This window comes from Aphelocoma coerulescens, chromosome 1, assembly GCF_041296385.1.
Source record: "Aphelocoma coerulescens isolate FSJ_1873_10779 chromosome 1, UR_Acoe_1.0, whole genome shotgun sequence".
NCBI lineage: Eukaryota > Metazoa > Chordata > Aves > Passeriformes > Corvidae > Aphelocoma > Aphelocoma coerulescens.
In genome coordinates, this window is record NC_091013.1 from 61,757,968 (window position 1) to 61,778,735 (window position 20,768).

Below are 20,768 nucleotides of genomic sequence, written 5' to 3' on the forward strand. Positions count from 1 at the left end.
GAAACAGAGTGATACCAGTCAGTCTATGGGTTTTAACTGCCAAAACCTTGCCCCACAGCCCTCACCAAAGATAGGTTCAGGGAGCAGCTGGGCAACCTCACTGAAATCTCTGAAGTAAATCTTGTCTCTAAGCCACAAATTACTGGTTGGTAGGAGAGCAAAGAGGGAAGTATCAAATACACTTGTTCTGTTCGTAATCTCTTTTGCAGGCCTCTGGTTTTGGCAACCATCAGGCACTGTGACAGATGGACCTCTGGTGCAGCTTGGAACAACCATTGCTACATTCTTGTGCTCTACCTGGGTTTTACTACTATGTTCAGAGGCGTAGGATTTTCCCCAGCCTCTTTTCAGATAAATAGGATTGCTTTTTGTATAAACACACAAGAATGATGCTTGCAATTGATTTCAGAGCATCCTTACAAAGGTTAAAATATTGACTAACTCCTTGAAGCCAAGCAATTGTACACACTTTACTTTGCCCATATGCACAGATATACACAGGCGCTTGCTCAAATGAACACACTGTAAATCTGTGTATCTTTGCTACAATGCAGGGAGCTAATAAAAAAAAACCCCAAAGACTGACATGTTCCAACAATAGGTTTAAAAACACGAGTTTCAGTATCCCATGAATCTGTTTGCAAATATCTTGCAGGAATGTTTAGCCAAAGGGACTGGGTTTTTATCAGAGAGAGGGCGTGAAGCCAGAACGTCTGCCAGTGTGACAATCTGATGGTTGGACAATTTTTGTCATCCAAATGTGTGTGAAGTGAATTTGAAATGTACAAATTCAGGCCCTGGCAAGAGTTTGAAGTCATGTAACTGTCACCACTTCCAGTAAAACCTGAGCTGCTCACATTCGGCTGCCAGACACTTTGAATCAGCTGCTGCCAGACAACCAGCTATCTGAGACACCGTTCCATGCAAACACTGGATCACAGATTTCTAAAACAACGCGATTGTTCCTGAGTCTCAGCAGCTTGAGGGTAAGAGACATGGACCAAAACATATATTGCATTAGAAATAAAACAGCTCCAGATAACAAGTATGGTAAAAGAAGTTTACACCTTGCAGTAGATTCAGCTCTGATTCAGTGCCTCTGCTGCATGCTGTAATGGTGCCTGTCTGGGGGCAGAGGGTTCGCTTACTTGTTTACACAGGATTCCTTTCAGTTCAAAGCTTGTTTTCTAAAGATGTTTTGCTACTTTTCATGCATTGTAGATATGAGAAGAACTCAGTGAGGAGAAGAAAAAAAGGGAGTTCAGGAAATAAGAGCCGGTAGCTGGTACATATCACAGTTTAGCATTGTAAGTGTATCAACAAAAGACCTTCATGCTCAAGTAGGTGGAAAAAGGAATTTCAGGAATATGGAATCCTTCACATTTTAGCACAATAATGTGATGACAAAAAGACCTGTGACAAATAACTTTGTGCTCTTCTAATGTGAAGTCACTGGGATTAATAGCCTTTAAAACCTTCCATTTCTCTTACATTTGATAGGGGTGCCTTTAGGGGTTGGTTTTAGGTTAAACCATAGAGTGACACTGACTCATTTGAGGTCTCTTAATGCCTGTCTAGGAACTGCTGGGTCTGGAGCACATGCTGCTGATGCTTAATGTGCTTTGCATTAGCACTTCATGTCAGGAGAACCTGACACTGGCAGATAAATGGATGTTTTACAGCGCAATGTTCCCTTCTGCTTCTTAACTAATCAGCAATAGCAGGAAAGGCAGTAGAGGGGATTTGACGAGGTTTAATCACAATTCTATTTGAAAACAAATAAGTATAACTTGAAACCTCACTGGCACAGTTTTTACAATAACTTCTAAGCCTCCTAGCCTATGGAAAACAAAACAAGGCAATCCAAAATGAGTAAACTAATGATGATAGAGCAGCTGGTATGTGAAGATTAGAGAACACATCACAACTTCATAAACGTTACTGTTGTTACTTTGTTGAAGTGGGAGTTATCCATGGTTTATACATAAGGAAACTGAGGCACAGTGGAGTTGGAATCATTTTTTCAAAGGAGATCCCCAGTGCTGGACTGCATACAATCACACACATATGTGGTGGTCAAATGGCTTACTAAGGTAAAATTGTCACTTTTCCACTTACCATGTCCTCAACCGAGCAAAAAATAGGCTTCACTACAGCTTTTCTTTCCTCTACTGGCTACGTGAATTGCTGAATGCAGCCTAGAGAGATGGATATCCTAAAAATGCATGAAGGGAAAGAATACAAAATAATGCAAGTGTCACCTTCAGGGCACTCTAGCGTCACTGCCAAGCTGGACAGCCTGAGCACTGGCTGAAAGTACCAAGCTATGATTTGTTCAGAAGGCTGAACAAGGTTGGATGGGGCTTTTAGGCCTATTTTCAGTGTTAAAATCTAACATTAGAAAGAGGTAAAACAGAGTTTGTTGTTACAGAGTTTGAATTTTCTGGGTGTCACTATCCCACTTCATCCTGTACAATGATCTCCCACCCTTTTTCTTGGTTCAGCAGAGGAAACAAGTACCCTCAACAGCAAGTATAGCTATAATGACAAGTGATTTTACTTCCAGGGGCACCTTGGAAGCTTTATCTACCATCAAAGATGTACCTATGCCATGCTTAAACCATGACAAATAATGTCAGTGAGGTGGTATTGCATAAAAGTCAGGAAATTATGCTCTCATGAAGATTTAATGGGATTCCTGTCTATGTTGTAATTAGGATACAGCATTTTAAATGTTGTAAACAACTCCTTTGCTGTTATTTTGTAGCAGTGTACTTATGGGCAACTTAAGAGTATTTTCTAACTTTCAAGAATTTAACATTGCTTTAAAATTTTATGCAAAATCTGCATTAAAGTATCAACCAACCAACAAACACGCTTTTTCTGATGTTGTTTAAAGAAAAAGGCAAGAAATAAACTTGATAATGCATAACTTCAACGACCCACAGATATATGCATATATATATTATATATATGTATATATATATATATATACAGCATACTTTGACCTCTGGGACTACAGCACAGCAGCATAGACTGTTTTCATGGTGACCTACTAGATGGCTCCTACAGAGCTGTACAACCAAAGTGGTGATGTAGAGATGCATTCATGCACTGAATGAAAAAGGTAGTCATGAGGGAGAAGTCAGTTCAGGTCTTTCACTCTTCTTTTGTTTTCCACAAACCTAGAGAACTTGGTTATTATTGGAGCAATGGGACTTACCTTTCCTCAGCAACAGAAGTACTCTTCTAAGTTCATGTACATGGACCAAAAGCTACCTGGAAGGAGCAAAAGCTGACAGGAATTTCATGTAACAGACAAAATACATTTCTGTTGCCCTAAAGTATTCCTCCTGCAAACTCTCTTAAACAAGAGAAACTTCTCAAGGACATTTGCAATAGAATGCTACGAACAGACTAACTGCTGTTAAAACTACTAGTTTTTTCTCTAGGATGAGGCTTTCATGGTATTCCTTCTTACAGAGTCTCAAATCTTCTTCGTTAGGGGAAAAAAACCCAACCTTACCCAATTGAGTGGGGGAGATTTAATGTAATAGTGGTATGTATTGGTACGAGTGATGCTTCATGTGTCTCCTTACCAGTCATGAATGATTTCAGAGAGTTCAGAAAACTGATGAAGTATGAAAATACACAAATGAGTTTTTAGGAGACTGCTCCTGTCCCAGAAATGAACACATGAATCAGGACTTTTTACAAATATACTGCGAATTAGAGAGGTGTAAGAGGGAGAGGGGATTTTAGTTTGGTGGACTGAAGAGCCATTTTCTAACTGAAGAGTTATGTGGCTTGCACTGCCTCCAGCTCATTAAAGGGGAAATCAATTTTACAGGGGACAAGCTGACTAGACTAGTAATAATGGCATTAAACTTACAACAAAAGGGGAGATTAAAAAGGGGCAGCAAATAAACACTCATTTAGCACAGTCAAGTTGTCAAGAACAAAATTAATCAAGACACTGAATGACAGAAAGAAAATAAATTCTTTAATTGCCTATTCATGAATGGCAGGAGCTTGTGTGGTAAACAGGAAGAGTAGGAACCACTTGTACTATGAGAATGAATTTGACCTGCTCCATATTACTGGAACTTGAAGGAAGTTTTCTGTGATAGTAATGTTAAACTCACTTGCTATAAGCAATTTAGGAAAAACACAGTGGCAAGAGAAGAGGAGAAGAGGCAGTATGTGACAATAACTGATTTCAACCCACTGACAACTATGCAGTAAATGCCTTTGTGTTTACAGATCAATCTCTTGTCACAGAGACTGTGACAAGGACAATTATATGCAGGCAGCTACTTACCATGAAACTACCCTATGGAGCAGGATGATTACTCCCTTAAACCCCTACTTAAAAGGTCTACGAAGAAGAGAAAAGACTTTTTGTACTGTATGAGCTTTAAAAAATGGTTTTTTCACAGGTGAGTATCTGGTTGAAAGATGTAGCTCTACAAGTTTGACATTTCCAGTAATAATACACCTTTGAAATTCAGAAAAATGATTGATAAAAATTTCCTAAATCAAAAAGTTTTGTGTCTCTCCTTAGAGAATTCTGTACAAGATATCCTGACAGCTAAATCAAAATTGATTCCAGGACAAAAGTTAGTTATTCCTTAAATGAAAGTGAGAACTTGATTACATTTGTTGCATGCAAATAGAATGCAACACAACATCCACTACTTTAAAACAGCCACATTTAAACAGGACGAGTTTGTGCCTAATAAATAAGAGGAAGAATTTAAAAGGAAAAAAATATGCAAACAATAATAAAGATATTTAAAAGCACTTTAAGATATGATTTAAGAATTTCTATGAAGGTACAATCTATTCTATACCAGTCTAGCTGAAAAGATGAAGACAATGTGAAATTTTAGATATAAACAGGTTGGGCAAGGAGCCAAGAGAGAAAATGGATTAGATCATTTGAATTTAGGATATGAATGGCTACTGAAGACAGAAGAATATAGAAGGAATTCTATGGCTATCTGAGTATAGTATGCTAAAAGGAACATTAAATATATCTGGTGTAAAAGCAACTTTACAGTAGTGTTTGTCCAATGTTAAATGGAAAGGATGCAGTTGTCAAAAATAACACAGAGGAGACTGACATGCAGAATAAATATTTCAGCTCTGTGACTGTGAAAAAGCCAGATGTAGTCATATCATTTGAAGACAGAGATGAAATGTTACATTTAAAACAACAAAGGCAGTGTGTTCCAAGTATCAGCTATCTAGGCTGTGTCTTTTATTTAAAAATGCATGTAGGTATGTTAGAAAAAAAAAAAAAGAGCCTAATAAACTTTTTTAGGCCATTTATTATTATTTGTAAATATCTTAGTTGGCTGAGATAGATCCTGAGCATTGGATGGAAGTCACAGTTATGTCCATATTTTGCTTTCAAGTGGACATCCTCTACTTGGATTTCTCCAAGACTTTTTATACAGTCTCCCACAGCCTCCTCTTCGAAGAAACTTATGCATGACAGTCTAGACAACAAGTCTGTGTGGTGAGTGGGAACTGGCTGACCAGCAGCACACAGAGAGTGGTGATAAATAGCTCCTTCCCAAACTGGCAACCTGTCACAAGTGGGGTCTCCTTGGGATCAATACTGCACCTAATGCTGTTTAATATCCTCAAACTGATCTGGATGATGGGATCAGGTGCACCCTGATGGAGTTTGCCAAGTATACCAAACTGAGAGGGAGTTCTCTCCTTTGTAAGGGAGAGCCATCCCACAGGAAGATCTGGGTAGGGTGGAAGAGTGGGCCAACAAGAACCTTATGAAGCTCAACAAAGACAAATGTAAGGTCTTGTACATGGGAAAACATAATCCAGGAGTCTCTCACAGATGGGAATCCACCTAGCCAAGGAACAGCTCTGTGGAAAGGGGCCTGGGGGTCCTGGTGGACAAGCAGCTGAGTATAGATAAATGATGTGCTGTTGTGGCAAAGCAAGCCAACAGATTGCTGGATTGCATCAACAAGGGCATCCCCAGCAGAGATAAAGAAGTCATTTTTCCACCCTGCTCAGCACTTGTCAGGCCATACCTGGAATACTGTGTTCAGTTCTGGTCTCTGCTATACAAAAAAAAAAAAAGATGTGAACAGGCTGGGGGAGGCCCAGAGAGGGGCTCCAAAGATGGTGAAAGGACAGGGAAGCCTGGCATGCAAGAAAAGAATGAAAGAATTGGGTTTGTTCAGTCTCAGGAAAAGAAGGCGAAGACCATCTTCCAGTATTTAAAGGGTGGCTACAGCAAAGATGGAGACACCCCTTTTACATGGAGTCACATGGAAAAGAAGTGGGTTGATGGATTCAAGCTACTAGTGGGTGGATTCCAGCTGGACACAATTGGAACAATTTTCACAATGAGAACAGTCATCCCAATGAGAACAGAATGTTCTTCCCCAGAAGTGGTGGATTCCCCTAAACTGGACACTTACGATTCAGCTGGACAAGAGTGTCTTTTGGTTTTTGCCAAAGGGTGGCTTTTGCCAAGAGTGGTTGGACCAGATGATCCTTGAGGTCCCTTCCAACCTGGTATTATTCTATGAATTCTATGATAAATGGGGTAGTCTAGGTAAATATGTGCCTGTCCATCTCACATCAATCTTGGGAAAAGTGATGGAACATCAGATGGAGAAATTGATTAATAAAAAATAGAGGGTAGCATATTTAATGTCGTGCAACATGGTTTATGGACAAAAGAATTTGTCAAATTACTGAGATACCCATTTTTTATGGGTATAGAAGTACGAGATTAAAGCTGCTAGATTTCAGAAGAGAATTACACAAAATCAGAATGCCAAACATTAAATTAATTAAAAAACAGCTAAAAGACAAGACTGATAGGCAATTTTAAACTGAGAATATTAGGAGCATGTGCATTTTATTTGATGTTTTTCCAAAGTTATGTTCCAGATTCCATGATGCTAATACATTTTGACAATAACTGAGAAAAAAATTAAAACAAAACTCAAGAAATGTGCATATGGAAAATTCTGAGAAACTAGTAAATAGTAAAGGGAAATATCATTCAAGCAAAGCCATTCTAAACCTCTGGGTAAACTTGACAAGGAAATTTTTTCAGGCAATGTACAAGGCAGGCTCCACTGAAGGTATATGAGACTATTCCTGAAAGCAATTTCTGTGCATGAGACTAGGTTTGCAGTCAGGTGACTTTGGAATATCTATAGAGCAATGACTAAAAGTGGTTGGTTGGTTTGTTGGTTTTTGTATGAAAAGTAAGCTATTGGAGGTAGATTGATTGTACTTCATATATAAAAAAAGCTGAAATTCCAGTTTACAAACCAGGTACATATAAATCCTCAATCTTCTGCTTCATGTGTAGTCCAGACCTTCTAATATAGTTCTTGGGGGAGAGAGAGTAAGATGGGAAGAGAGAAAAATGCCTCAGCTACAATTAAATGGTCAATTTTATTCAGATCTTGGCCCATCATCATCCAAACTAGGTGGAAGTTAGAACACACACTGGATTTCCCTTAGATTTTTTTCATATAAATGTTCTCCTTATGAAAATTCAATGAAAGTCAGGGAGGAGAAGGATGCAGGGGAGACAGATGGGAAGTGGAGACTGAGTGCTGCACAGGTGTGCAGCAACCCGACTTTTACAGCACAGGCAATGAGACAGTGATCAAGACCTTCATCTGTATTGAAGAGAATTTGCCTCAAATTTGTTTTGAGTTTCCCTACCTGGATTACTTATTTATTCACTGCATAACTTACTACAAATAGTTAAATCCCAAATTTCCATACCTCTGGTGGTTCTGTGTCCATACTCCTTTGTTGCTATTTAAGTTTGCAATTTGGTTGGCTCAAGAAAGAGAGCTGAATAAGGAAGAACTGACCCAGAGAAATGAAATACATAATATTACACTGGATGGCTGATTAACAAAAGGCAAGTTTATCATCTGGGGATTTGCACATATAAATTCTGGAGGTTCATCATGTCAGAATTCTCCTATCACCAAGCTAACTTGATTCTTCACTGTGGGTGTATTTACATTTCTTTAATTTTCCTAAGAGGTATGTTTTCTTAACAGAATAATGTCACCATGCACAAGAAATGCAGTTGGTTTGTGGACCCACCTCAGTGCTAAACATTATGAATCCTTTTATTATTCCCATTAGCCATCCAGTAATGATGCACTAGATCATACTGAATTACAGAGAACTCAGACAGCTTTTTCTAGTGTGTCTCTCCCCAAAAAAAAATTAAAAAAAAAAAAATCTGTGTATTGCCTCTCTTCATATTTCTCACCTGCCTCCTCTTATCTGTGGTTGAAAGCTCTTTATGTCTTCTGATGTCAGAAACAGACAGGTACCATCTTGCAAACACATAGGACTGAGAAGGACGTGCTGGGTCTGTGTGTCCAGTTTTCTACTATTGAAAACACAACATTAAATCATGTGCTTATAAAATTTTCACAATTAAAATTAAAATACTTCTGCTTTCTTCGTTTTGACCCTATAATTGTTATTGAAAACCTGTTCTTACATGCCATGTGTTAGTTTTCTCTCTATTTGTCAGGCTAAATGTAGTTATGTTTCATTTATATCCATCGGTTTTCCTGCTGATGACATCTCCTGAGTTAAATAATGGTTAATAGTTTTATGGACAGTAACATGTCCTTCTTTCCCTTTCAGTTCAGTAGGGGCAGCAGTCTAAACCAACCTAGCTCTATTCATAGCATCCCTTAAAATAAAACTCCCACTAATTCCAATGTATTTCTAGGACTTCTGTGTCCCCACACCACATTAATTGCACCTTTCTTTGAGGCAGGTGGCCAGAACTGAACATTGTTTTTCAAACAAGGTCCCTTAAGTGCGGAGCATCATGGCCTTAGATCTCTCTGGTCTCTGTTTCACTTTCATATCCCAAAACTGACTTACCTTTTTAAACAAATACATCAAACCAGCTCAAATTTATACCATTTTGCTAGTGTACAAAAATTTTTCTCATCTGCTTCTGATTTATGACAGCCCCTCTGTTATTAGTCCCCAAAATCAGTTCATACTCCATTCTATTAAAATTAATCTCATTTCTATTGTTCCTGTTCCCAAGACAGTGCAATTCTTCGTTACATAAAATCCCGGTTCTCTGCTGTACTGAAAATGCCTTCCAACTTTGAGTTATTGTTAAATCTTGTTAGGAAACTGTAACTTTATGTGGCACCCACTTTTCCACAACAATTAAAGTGTTCTACTTTCTTTACAGCTGGTGTTGCTCCGTGCTGAACTACAGCAGTCATGCCTTTCTGTAAGAAAAAGCACACCAATCAGAAAATATGCAGATTCTTAATGACTCTCATCTGGGTGAAATTCCAAGTTCCAGTGCATGATCACAAGTTAAGCTTGCACTAGCATATTACTGTAAATGTAAAACACACAATATTGTCATCTCACTTCAGTTTCAGCACAGAAAATAGGTTTACAATGCTATAAAACTCGAACACTTGATTTTTTTCATCCTACCAATGCATTGAAGCAAAAAATAACCTTTTCAGTATCTTTTATCACTAAAGAATGCTGACTGCTCCAGGGAATTAACCCACCTAATGCATTCAGAATATTTTCTTGCAAATTCTATTTCAGAAAGTTTGCTTGTATTTTAGAAAATGCAAGTAAGGGAAAGATGGAGGAGATGGGGATAATGTTTCCACTTGGTTGCCACATCTAAGTTGCCTCTTTCTTTTCTCATGTGCTCAAATATCTCCCTCTTGAGCATTAATACTCATTATTACATTTGTTGTGAATTTCCAAATGCATGTGACATTTGGTTTGAGTTTGTTCTTTCTGCTGATAAAGAAAGCACATACCCTTGAAGTTAAGGATGAATAAGATTTTAAGTCCTTGTGCTAAAGAACAAAACCTAAACAAAGGGATAGTTGTGGTGCAGCTTGACAGTGTGATACCAGGATCTAATTCTTATTCATCACAAGACAAAACATCTTTCAGTTATTCTTGTCTTTGACTTTACCTCTTGGACTTCCTTATAAAAGATGAAATACATCTTCCTCTTTATACCCCACTATACAATAGGTGTCCTAGTTTAAAAGAGAACAGACAATGAACCAAGGGAACTGGGAGGTTGACAGCAGGGAAGTCCATCCCTCTGAAGGCAAAACACACTGCTTTTTTATTAAAGTGTGTCATGGACATGCTAAAAGGTATTTACAGCCCTCAGTCACAGTGTTTTAAAAACACCTGCTGTGTCAAAATGTTTCTGAAGAGATATGGACTAGACTAAGATGTGGAAAATCGATCTACTGCTCCTCTTTCCTTTGTCTATTCCTGTCAATCACATGTTTCAGAAACCAATTATGCTTATGATAGCAGAATACACTTAGCCTTGCAGTCTTTGTGGGCATGTGTTGTAACTGACAGTCAGTGTTGTGGACTTCATATGCACATATTTAAATATCTGAGTCATGTAGTACAATTTTTGGCTGGTTTTGCCACACTCCAAAATCATCGAAGCTTAACCAAGTAAAAATCTTTTTTTTTGAGAAAATTTTCATTTTCCAAAAAGGACATATTCAAAGGCTTCATCCAGGAAACTGTGAGGACACTATATCACAAAGACTAAATATGTCCCAGGCTCAAACAATTATGCTTGTAATATACCACGGGAAACATTTGAGCTTATGAATCATTATTGTCAAGGTATTGCTAGGAAACCCATGAGACTTAAGTATTTGCTTTCCCCTAAAAGTACTGAGGGACAGTTTTTGAAAGATTATCTATGTTTTAACATTGTTCTTTTTGTTTTCTTTTTTCTAACTTATTATGTGTTCTAACTTTTTGTATACCTTTTAACTGTTGTTGGACTATCCTCAGCATGGAACAGCTGATCACATCTAGCAGCAAGGGGACAGATTACACACCAGGTCAAAGGGAGTACAAAAAAAAATTTTTTTATAAATTCAGACAGTTTTGTCCATTCAGGTGGCAGGGCTTTCTTGGCTGACTGATGAACTATGAAGAGAACACTGCATGGTTGAGATACAGCTGCCAAGTTATCCACACATATTCAATAGTTACACAAAAAACTACAAATTTTTTTCCACAGGTATGCACAGCATCAGCTGTGTGCAGTGGGGTACACTGGCCACATTTTGTATAATGTTTCTGTGAATATTGGTTCACTGCCAACTAAGAGGATCACCATGGGAAACAAAGAACAAACCCTTCTGGAATACAGCTACTCATTTTGAAATAGTGCATCTAAAAGATGATTATTCCTTTCTTGCAAAACAACCTCTCCAAAAGCACCTTTTGCCATACAGCATGAACATCAACATTTTATTTTTCCAATTTTCAAAGACCACAATTGCTTTTTACTGATACAAATGTGAATAGAATATTTTGGTGTGCCTCGACATGCTGTACTAACCCACAAATAAATAAGCAGTCACAACAAATTTTCTCCTGCATCATATCAACATTTGATGTGGCACAAATATAGCAATATGCCTGAGGAAACTGCATGCTTAAAGAGAATATATGTTTCAAATAAAAAGTGTAATCTCGTTTATATTTTAGTGGGAAACAATATATGCACAGGTAAAATAAATAACTAAAAAGCAGGGATGAACAAATTCAAAGACAGAACAGAAATAGAAATAGAACTATATATTTTTTCACTACCAAAATTTTAATCCATAACATACTTAGCAGTTTTGCTATTCCACTATTTCTTGAATAAACTTGCCATTAGATAGCTTGGACATTATACAGCTGCCTAAACTTAGGTGCCAGGTGCCATCCTGGATTATCCAATTTCACTTTCATCTGCCCTTCTTGAAGAATATGAATCTCCTGTAAATTCTGTGCTACATCTTCCTGCTCCAGGCTGACATTTCAGATACTCTTGCATGTACACAGTAACCCTAAGTATCCACATTAGCCAACAAAATCCCATTCTGCACCTCTGTCCCACAACTGGACATCTAAATTTAGGAACCCACAAACTTAACATGAATTGTACCTGCTTTGAACCATTGGGGATGTAGTAGAATACCAGAGACACAGCACTGATTGACATAACGTGGGGCTTGAGGGAGATCTGTGCCCTCCTGAAGCAACAACACTTAAATAGTACTCAACACCTATTTGTTGACAATCAAATCAGACCCATTAATTTCTCCAGGCTTTTCCAATGTATCCAAGTGGTTTTCTTCAGGACTGTAATTTGCATTTATTTACAAACAGCAACAAATATGTAAAGCTTAGAACAGTACAGAAATAAGATCATATTAGTTCAGCAACAGCCTGGCCCTTTCTAACTTATTTGCAGAGGATTTAGCTGACTTTGTCGTTTTCTGGTGTGCACAGACCATACAAACAAAGCATTTAAAGTTCAAATGCAGAAATTTGGCCACAGCTACAAACAACAAATTGACTAGTCTTAGCAATGAAAAGTTAATTGGTGTCTGAGAGATTCAGTTCACAATAAAAGAGCATACAATGCTTAATCCTTGCCAATTTAGAAAATTTTAGCATATATGATTATCAAAAGAATGAGTGTATGGGGCATTTTCATATGTAATATGTAATCAAAGAGTCACCAACAGCCTCGCCTGCAGGGAGGGATCTGTGAACACAGAGCTGCCATACCTAGTTGTTGTTATGGGTTTCTCTTACTCTGAGGCAGAGACCCAACAGCTGTATTTGGTAAAAACATAATCCTTCTTCAGCTTCAGTTCTCCGTATCATTTATTAATTTCTCAAATGCCCTGCCTGGAAATGTTTGCCATTACACACTACTATGAGCAGTAGCCTGGTAAGAATGGTCCTCTTGCAACTTATACTTGATCTTCCATACTGATTCAATATTAAAATCGAAACACTGAGATTAAAATGCCAAACTGAAAGACTTTAGGTGGCTAGACCAGTTTCTCAACCTTTGTAGGGAGAAGGTGGCAGGATGCAAGGAAGGGGAAGCACATGCAGCCCCTGCCTTTTATGAACTCTGCCTTAAGCCAGATTCAAGTTCCACAGAAAACACTTGACACGGAGGGGAGAAAGTAGCAACTATTTTAAATAAGTTAGAAAATGAAAATGAGAAGTAAAAATACTGTGACAGTCCGGCTGTTGTTCATCTGAGACCATATACCACACCTGCCCTCCTGAAACACTTAATCCAAGTAATCTAAAGTTTAAAAGGTCCCTATGCCCAGAAGAGTTCCCACAGGCATCTTAGACACAGTTTTTGTGTGTGTACATATCTGTACACGTGTTTGTCCACAGTAAGGGCAGACACATCTCAGACTTGACACCTGGAGACAGTGGTGTTTGGAATCTGACACGGCACATCCAGGTCAGCAGCCCTGGACATGGAGCCCCTTCATAGCTGGGGCTGGACCCCTGGGGGAAGGTAATATGCTACAGGAACTGAGCAATCTTGTGGGTTTAATGTGTGCTCCTACACAGGTGACTGAGGTTCATCCCTCCCCACTGACACCGTGTTGTCTCTGCAGAACAATTACAGCCCAATACCAAGTGCAGGACTAACCTACAGACAACTAGCAGAAAACCCTGAGCGTCAGGTTCCATCCATCACCCTGTGTTCACTGCATCCACAAAGCCGAGCCTGCTCTAAACAGGGCTGCATTGCAGAGAGTGAAGCAGTCTCTTGCCACGAAGAAGCTTGAAAACTTGTGAAATGAGCTGATTGTGTGACTTTTTCAGCCCAAACACCCTGACCATCCCTCTGCATAACAACAATGCTGGGAGCCATTTTCTATCACAAATGCTTAAGTTGATACATTGCTGTCAACTGAGGCTAAAAGCAAATAATTTTATTGCATTATGAATGACTTTTTATTTTGCTAGCATGAGGGCAAGATTTGGGGTTGGCCATATGAAAAATGATTTAAATCTGATAAATAAAAAGATGTTTTCAGATAATTGGCAATTAAATTATTCCTAATGTTGACACGTTGCCATCAAATTTCCAGATTAAGAGGAGTGCTTTTTCCTACTCAACCAATACTAACCACTCTGGCAGCTCCTGTTTGGGAACAGTTAATAAAAAAGGATGTGCTCTTCTGCTCTTCACACATGAAAAAAAATTAGTAAAGAAACCCTTAATGCCCCAGATGACCATGATTACAAGGTGTGCATAAATACGCTTCCCCTTGCGACATCTGTACTGCTCACCACACTGGTTTTCAAGTGCATGCAACATGGTGCTAAAGGGCAGGAAAGCTGGTGAACTGTTATTCCATACCTGTTCACTACCAGTGAAAACACACAGTATCTCAAACTTACATTTCGTGGCCTATATTTTGTGAGTAAATCAGAAAACAGTGAAACCCAAAGATGCTTACATTTCCTGGATAACAGCTCATTAAGATTCTTTTCCACCTCAGTGGCAGAGCTGTGACACTTGCTCCAGAGCTCTATCAGATCCTCCAGACTGATATAATTTCAATCAGAATGTGAATTTCATGACTGCAGAAGGTCGTCAAGTCAAATACTGTGTCTGATTTTTAAAAGGGTTGGATAATTTTATGACCATTAATAACACTTGCAGTTCTGCATGTTAAGACAAGGTAATCAAATGTCACGCTTTGGAGTGTAGGCTGATTGCTACATAGGTCAGGAAGAATATTTTCGCCAATGTACACCATTGCATAAAATAAACTCGCAAATAAAGTTCAACAAGTGAAAATCTTAATATCAAAAGCTTTAGCTTCTCTATTAAGTCTTGGTTATATTTGGGTACTACATAAAACAAAGGAGGTGTGAAGGACCAAGCAGCTTCAAAAAAGCATTCAAGAAAATGCGATATCTAAAAAGAATCAGATGTGAATCTACTTCAGTGTTTTTAGGTGTCATGCAAGTTCCAAAGATTAGATTTCTATCCCTCTTTGGAAATGTTTCTTAGCATAGAATCACAGAAAATTAAGGTTGAATGAGATTTCGGGAGGTCACTGAGTACATCTCTGTTATCCAAGGTTGGATCAATTAAGTTTGTACCAAACAGATATTTATCTAATCTCTCTTTAGACTTCCAGCAATGGACATTCTACAGACTTTTTTTTTTTACCCAGAATTAGAATTTCTATGTTATTCTCAATTCACAACTTGAATCAGGCAAATTATATGATAAATACAACATATACGTAATTCGATATAAGCACAGAATGCTGTTAAAACTATATTTTGTCAATTTTTTAAATTTAGCTGCTAAGTTTTTACTCTTTCGGAAAATGACCAAGGACCTTATCACACCTGAGCGTAGCGCACACTACCTGAAACTAGTACTTTGTGGCTAAAGGAGTACATTCTCAGAAGCTCTATTTGCTAAAGTACATCTGCAGATATTATCATAATATCAGTAATTTATTTTATTTATACAGTCTCCACAGTCTGTCCATTTCTCAACATTTTCAAAGTCACCTCCCCAAATCTACAGATTTCATCTTTGAAATCTACTAATCTGCCCCAAAAAGGCATTTTGTTGTGATGCATCACACAGGAATCATAAAAATACCTTTTTTTCTTCAGTTAATAAAAATAACATATAAAAGATTCAGCATTAAACTAACTGGAATGGAAATTAGATTTCCACATCAAGGAAGTCAGAGAGCTTTTTCAAAGAAGCACGAGGGAGACATGTTCTGTGCACGATGATAAAAGCTTTCACAGTTTAATCTGCCAACAAGTTTAAAAGACCTTCAGAAATGAAGGCAGGTAGAAAGAGTTAAGTTTAGTTCTTGACCAAAGAGTTATGTCTACCTTTCTAAGAGTTCTGCATCTGACAGTGACTTAGACTCTGACAGGTTGTCTATCCAAATATATGACTCGTTGATATACGCTATTTTTTACCTTTTACGTTTAGTCCACAGATTCATGAAGGTCACTTTAACCGTGGCAATAAAAATTAATATCATTATCATTATAATTTCAAAAGTAGTTTCAGGAAATGAGTTTCTTTATTTCCAACTCGTTTTCCCCTAAGTTTGTCAGAAAGGAAACTTAATTTTTGAGAAATTAAAACTTGTTGGTGTATTACTGTAAGGGTTTTAAATTAGATGTCACACATATGTTTTCTTTTTACAAACAGAAGAAATTCTTCTTTTAAAGCATTAATTTTGTTTAGATATTATTGTAGAGGCAGATGAACTGCATGACAAAACAGATAAAACTGTTGGCCAGATTTTTTAATTATTATTTTTTATATATTTTCTAATTTATTTATTTGGTCTCTTTAGAACATCAAAAATGGGAAAATAAGTTTCAGAATTTTTTTTTAAGAATTTAAAACTTACAACAATATATTTATGAAACTATAAAATACGGACTGTTATTTTAATATGAGTAACAGACAGACAAGCCACTCAAGCATCAATAATTCTAATGTGCAGTGACTGTACACTCCAATTCTTTGGTTTACCTGGTTCTGCTCTTTATAATGAATCTCTTACCCTCAGTTTATGCAAGATGCATAGGGTGGGGGCTGTTACCTGCCTGAAAAAAGCCTGAAAGTCTTCAGTCAATACTGGAGGGCCTCTCAAAACAGCATAACAGCACAACATGGGGAGCTCGGAATCGTGTGGTCCTACAACTAGCAGAAGCAGTCACAGCAAAATTAAGGCAGGGATTTGAGCTTTGGTCTAGGAATGTGGCAGCAAGCTCACATGAGTTTTGATTCCAGGGCACCCAGCTTCTGCCCACTTGGTGCAGCAGAAAATTATCTCTGCTGCCTACTCTTTTTAACAAGACAATCAGCAGATTTTGAGTGCACAGAACAAGGTTCTTCATTGTTCTTTGAGAACAAGAGACAGGCAAACAGTTTATGCTCAGTCATTTCAAAGTTTAAAGAATGCTCTTTTATGTTTTCTTCTGAATTGATGTTAATTTAAATAAAAACACTGAAATCTGCCTGGAAAGTATCTTAATCCTTAGCATTTGGTTGCCTTTATTTTATCCCTTTGTAGGTCTAGACATGTTTATTTGTGAATTATTTCATTTGAAAGTATCTGTGAAGCTCAGCATATATATAGAATGTGAAATGTTCCTGGCTATCAAGCTGAGGACATTATAAAATGCTTTTTGTATACAGGTGTTTCAGTTAGCTGGGCTACTAGAAGATCAGACAGCCAAATTAGAGCAACTGGTTGATTTTCTTGTGAAGATTGATGGGAATGACAGAATAATAGAGGACGTGCAGTTAGACGCAAAGGGAGCCACAACATCAAGAAAGGTGCACAGGCTGTGAATTCACAGCAAAAAGTTTATTTCTAAGGCATGGCATGAAAAAAAATGGAAGTCAAAAGAAAAGGCACTAAGTAAAAGTCTGCAAAAGAAGCAAAGGTAAGGTGAGTACTTAGAACTGAGTGAGTGGATTAATAGTCTTGGAGAACTGAGTCACTCAATATCAGAAAACCTGAGAAAGGCTGAGGAGAGGAGGGAGATTGTGACTTAACATGCGAGGAAGCTGTTGAACATAAAAATAGAGATGTATTCATACTAAAAGGATCAATGAAGCACTTTATAGATAGCCATTTCTGCCAGATAAGCTGAGATAAAGGAGAAGTATCACTCTACAAAAGCTGAAAATATGACTAAAACTTTTGTAACAGGTTAGAAAATTAGGAATTATCTGATATGTCTATTCTGCATGTTCTGCTGGTGATATAAGGTAAAAAGGTACCACAACCAAAAGAGACTAGGTGTTACCTAGAAACAGAAATATTACTGTAGCTTTCACTTGACAGTGTGCGGCCAAAGAACACCTTAACATTTGCAGCTGTGATTAGAGCACTGAAATGTCTTGGTGGCTGCACTCCAGACGTCACTTGTCATTCATTGTGGTTGCCAGGATGCAGAGAGAGATTTAGATGAGCATGCAAATGAAAGGAGTAAGACAAGGACCCCAAAGACAATAGTTTGGGATCATGACATCAAGCTGATTCTGTGAGCCTGCAGAGTCCATGGGTGGGATCCATCCCACATAATCAAGTGTTGTTGATGTCAGGTTTCCAGAGGATGAATCTTCCCCATTTTGCTAAGAGGATGTGGTCGCTATCTCTCTGGAAGTGGGTATCTCCCTGCACTGACAAGAAAGGGAGCTTCAGGTGCCTAGATCACCCTTTTGTGTCTAAATTTTAGATTTCCAAGTTAAATCAGAGGAGTTCCATGCAGGCCTTTGGCACAAGCATACAGCTTGGTAAAGACACTCAAATCAAGCCAGAATTATTCAGGTTCTATAGTGGCTGAAAGGCTGTGTTTTATCTCCTGTCAGAACTCACAGCATGCATGAAGCCAAATGCTTGCTGGTAGGGATGGTAAGTACAAAGCAGGTGGTTAAAAACATATGAAAAAAGTAAAAGTCTACCTAAGGTTGGAGGACGGATATTACATTCAGGATAATAAAAGTACCTGATAAAAAGTTTAAATATTCTTGCAGTGAAAATACCATGCAGTGCATAGGAAAATTAAGTTACATAGTGATTATAGGTAGCATGAAACGAAAACCTGCAATTTTATCTGACAATTGAGGCAGTTAAGTGTAATTTATAGCCAAATAGGAAGTCAAATGATTTTCAGCAGAGAACCTTTAGTGAGGTTAGAAAAAGTAGATCATGGCAACCTTTTAAAGATAAGAGACACCTCCTGAACAAGGCGGAAACATTGATCATGAGGCATTTTAATTACACTGATATTGATTAGGATAACAGGAATGCAATTATAAAGAAGAACACATTCTTAATTGTTACATATTTTTAGTGCAGATGTTTTGTTTCAAGTAATTCCTTGAGCAGGTTTTATAGTCCAAGGCTATTTCATGTCTAATACTAAGAAATCAGCTAAATATAAGAAATCATATTTAAGACATAGAGTGTCCTGGATCTACTTATCAGCTTATCATTGAGTTTGAAATACTCATGAGAGAATGCTGTGTACTAGAAGTGTTTTGACTTTGAGAAAGAGGACGGTTAAAGAAAGCTGGATGCTCTGAGGAATGTTGATTGGAATTCTATAATGTATGAGAAATCTCCTGAAGAAGGGGAGGAAATATAATATTTAAGAAACAACTGATGAGAAGGTAATTGAAATTCATCTCAAGAAAATAGCTGTTCTGCTGAATACAGAGTAGAATGTCAAGCAAATTAAATGAAAATATAACAGAATAATAAGTCTAACTCAAAACTGAAAATTGGGGTATGTTTCTTCTCAAACCTTCCAGTTCAATTACACACCTAAAAGTGACTACATTTTTCTACCATTAAGAGAGAAAGACTAAGATAAACAGAACTAGGATATAAGAACACATTGCCAACAACTAAAAGCAGATTAAATCAATCACACCTCTTGCACATCATTTAATTGAGAAAATGTCATCAGTGAATTGTCTAATATTCCAATCTTGTTTATGCTACTGTAAAAATTCTTGATCTTCAATAAAAGCAAATCAAGCAAACAATTCAGCCATGAAATGGCTGAAGCTTTACAATTTATATTTGTTCTTTCCTCTTCTCAGACTGTGCAGCAGTTCACAGTAGGTGACCTCCCTACTCTCTAGGTCAGAGACAAAAATCCTTGGCTGAATAGAGCAAGAATTTCTGTGCGTGAGCATATCCTGGAGAGCAGCATCCAACAGATATTCTGTATGGACATTTTCTCTTCAAGTTTAGAAACCTGAGAAATGTTCATCTGCATCCTGTATTCTAATACTTTGAAGACCTGGCCAAATGCTGGTTCAAGGTCAACCTTAGCATCTTTGTCTTAATTCATTTGACATGTCCTAGGTCAGAAAAGTTATATTCAACCATGACATCCAGAAATGATTCGTTGTGCTTTTGCTTGAGCAAAATCACTGACATCCTGCAGACCAGATTTACTAGGAAGTCATAAGAGATTAAGTCTTTTCAACTTAAAAAAGATGGGCTTTTTTGTCAGAGAGCAGCAGTCTCCAGCATGCTAATGCCTTCTTGGTTTTGCAGAAGCAGGAAATGCTGTTCCCAGGACAGAGCCCAAGTACATGTATTATACACAAATGCTTACTTTGAATAAAATGATTGCTGTGTTTTTACCCACCAGTATTAGCAGGACTCCTCATCTGAAAGACATCACAGATCCCATAAAATCTGGGGTCTCTCCGGAGTCATGTAAGCTCCAGCTCCGGCTGTAATTGCACTTTATGCTACAAAGCCCTTACATCTGAAAAGCCAGCAGCTGTTTAATTCAACCAGTATGGATCATTCTAGGAAAAAAATGCTAAGGAATAGAATAGATGAGGACAGTTTTCTTCTTACAGCAACTGTAACCACTGAGATTTCAATTATATGAGCCCTTGCTTCATAATTAAAACATAATCCCAGTCAGTTGGTATACATACATCTTGGTCAGCTCACAGCCGGGTGTGGATGTCTGTGGAAGTGAAATCTCTGCCAGTAAAAAGGAATCTGTAAAATTTAAGATCTGTACTACTGTCAGGTCAAATGTGAGACTGAGGTCTTTAAGAGAGGTAACATGAGCTGAACACACCTTTACCTTCCCACTGTCTTCACTGTGAAGTGTCAGAGGAATGGTCAGCTGTGTGGCATTATTTGGTCCTGATGGCTTCTCCTGTAGCAAATCAGATGCAAAAGGTTAACCCATAAAGTTAACTTCATTATTTTGGTAGCCTTCTTTACAGATGATCCTGTTCAGAATAGTAACCTTCCCACAATGTGGAAGCATGGGGGCTTTTCTTACTATTATATTGTACAGCTAAT

General features: G+C 37.8%; 1 long non-coding RNA gene across 1 annotated transcript; it reads right to left on the reverse strand.

The window, feature by feature from the left end:
• Positions 1–2,173: 2,173 nt before the first annotated feature.
• LOC138118767 (uncharacterized) lies at positions 2,174–20,470 on the reverse strand. Its single transcript, XR_011155281.1, has 4 exons — positions 20,390–20,470; positions 8,297–8,419; positions 3,224–3,279; positions 2,174–2,215 (listed from the first exon to the last, which is right to left on the reverse strand). It is a non-coding gene; the product is annotated as an uncharacterized lncRNA (long non-coding RNA).
• Positions 20,471–20,768: the final 298 nt, after the last annotated feature.